General features: G+C 36.8%; 1 long non-coding RNA gene across 1 annotated transcript; it reads right to left on the reverse strand.

Annotated features, from left to right (window-relative positions):
• Positions 1-1,362: 1,362 nt before the first annotated feature.
• Positions 1,363-2,135, reverse strand: LOC131253222 (uncharacterized). The gene is made up of 2 exons (XR_009175026.1): positions 1,999-2,135; positions 1,363-1,656 (listed from the first exon to the last, which is right to left on the reverse strand). It is a non-coding gene; the product is annotated as an uncharacterized LOC131253222 (long non-coding RNA).
• Positions 2,136-2,414: the final 279 nt, after the last annotated feature.

A 2,414-nucleotide genomic window follows, 5' to 3' on the forward strand; every position in this document is an offset into this window, starting at 1 on the left:
TTGCCATGGTCTTTGCTCCCGACGTGACTCAGATGGCCAATCCATTGACAGCTTTGATGCACGCCGTTCAAGTAATGAATCTGCTCAAGACCTTAATCTTGAAGACCCTACGGGAATGTGAAGAGACTGCAACAGGAGAGTCTTCACCCTTCTCTTCTACTTCAACAGATATGTGAGTTGATGAAGACTTTAATAGCAAATGAGGAGAATTAGGTAAACTCAGATCCGTTGAAGTAATTCATCCTATTCTGGACCCTAACTTAGATGAGGAGTAATAGGTAAAATCAGATCCGTTGGACATATCATTATTTTAATGGTTTGGATCACAACTATGTCTAGTAGCACAGAGGATTAACATCTGACAGAGCATTCTCGTTTTCTGGTTTTCTATAATCACAACAGTGCTTGTGTCACAGTAGTAATAGATAGCATATTCAATGAAGGGAAAAGACCCAATCCACCTACATACATTTGGCACATGTATTGATAATCCGAGCAATGGACCATTAACCAAACATCATCCTGATCCATTAATCCTAGCCATTAACTACAGTTTAGTGATTTTGTACACTACTTTTTCACATGGTTAGAATTGTGTGGTCAGTATAATTTTCAGCCTATGATCCATTCACGTTTGTCCACGATAAACCAATGGTTCGGATCATCAAACACATGCCATATATGCAGTAAAATGAAAGAAATAGACTGGATCTTCCTAAAAAATCAAGCAAAAAACAGACACAAAAACCAAAATGCCAAGAACCCATTTCTCAAGACAGAAAATTCGAAGGACCCATCAAATAAATAAATAAATAAAAGAAGAAGAAGATGAAGAACAAGAAGAAATCTAAATAGGCTTTTTAGGCTAGGTCGTTATATGCTAGAACCACACAACACGAGGTGTTTTCTTTTCTTCCTTTTTTTTTTTTTCAGCATTCACAATTATCACTACTGTTTCATCTGATTCATTGGTCAACCTTAAACTATCTTCCCTCTAATCGGTCACAAAAGGTTTCAGTAAATAAATTTAGAAAAATAAAAATAAAAAGGAAAAAAGATGAGCTAATTGCCAACTCTCTCTCTCTCTCTCTCTCTCTCTCTCTCTCTCTCTCTCTCTCTCTCTCTCTCTCTCGGATCAGTAATAGTAAATTTTATTGAAAAAAAAAAAAGGTCCAAAGATTGAAAATATAGGCCAGATTAAAGGAACAAGAAGACCGATTAAAAAGGAGGATCTTCCCCAAATACAGAGAGGGGATTGCAACCTGTTGCTTCTGCCCAAGAGTAAACAAACTGTTAACTCTATATGAGACTTTGTAAGCCGACGAGCAAATACCATCAAACAAAACATGGAAGAGCCAGAGATTTAATAAATATCGATCACAAATTAAACATGTGATGTGAAGGTGCCAGTGTATTGATTCCTCATACCCTCAGCCTCTGTGGTGTGAGGAGAATGTATGAAACATTATCTAAACGAAGGAGAGGAACTGTTTGAAATACAACTGGACCCTGTCTACTCCAACAGGCTTACAACAATGCCAAATGTAGAACTATAATATTATCACTACTAGTTAACATTGACAAGATCCTTATGATGCACCTTCTAAAAGGAAAAGGAATACCGAGCAGTGCTGCCATTGTTACTGCAAAATCAAGCTGCAAAAAGTAGAAACAGTGAATGAAATGCACATCCAAAAGATAATAGAAAAATATTCTAATCAAATTTAGTGAATGAATGCGAATCCATGAGATCCACTATCTAGGAAAGAAAGCTAGTTCTTCCAAATGCCTGTTGCTCTTAATCACAGCTACATCACATCTATTCCTACGAAAGACATTCATTTCATCCTCCCCAAGTTGCATCCATTCCACATTGCCGAATCTCAACATTGTTACAATCAATGCCAACCGGAACCATGGCCAATGAGAAGAAAAGAGAAAGCAATGACAAATGGAATGGATTTTGGAATAAAAACAGGGATTTTGAGAGAAGCTCACCAACGGCAGGAGAGATATGCCTGAAATCCTTCAAAGATTCGGAGCTCACCCACCGACGGAAGAAGAAAATGAGAAACCAAGCAGAGCTCGGGCGTCGTTCGAAAGAGGGATTTGGAAATCCCTCTTCTGAAATGAGATATTAGTTTCAAGTCTGAAAACTGTGAGTTTTCTATAATTTAACACTTCAATTACATTAATACCCATACATTTAAGGGACCATTTACTGAATGATTAAGATAGTTTTATATAGGAAAAAGTATAAATATTAACCATTAACAACTAAACCCATTATTTAGATCGTCTGGATAATTCAATAGCATTACCACTATTAATATGAATGAGTCACCACTGTTTTACATCAAACACAAAACTCACATATTGTCACTCTAAAAATGTAACGTCACTTGCGCTTTCCA

This window comes from Magnolia sinica, chromosome 8 (genome assembly GCF_029962835.1).
Source record: "Magnolia sinica isolate HGM2019 chromosome 8, MsV1, whole genome shotgun sequence".
NCBI lineage: Eukaryota > Viridiplantae > Streptophyta > Magnoliopsida > Magnoliales > Magnoliaceae > Magnolia > Magnolia sinica.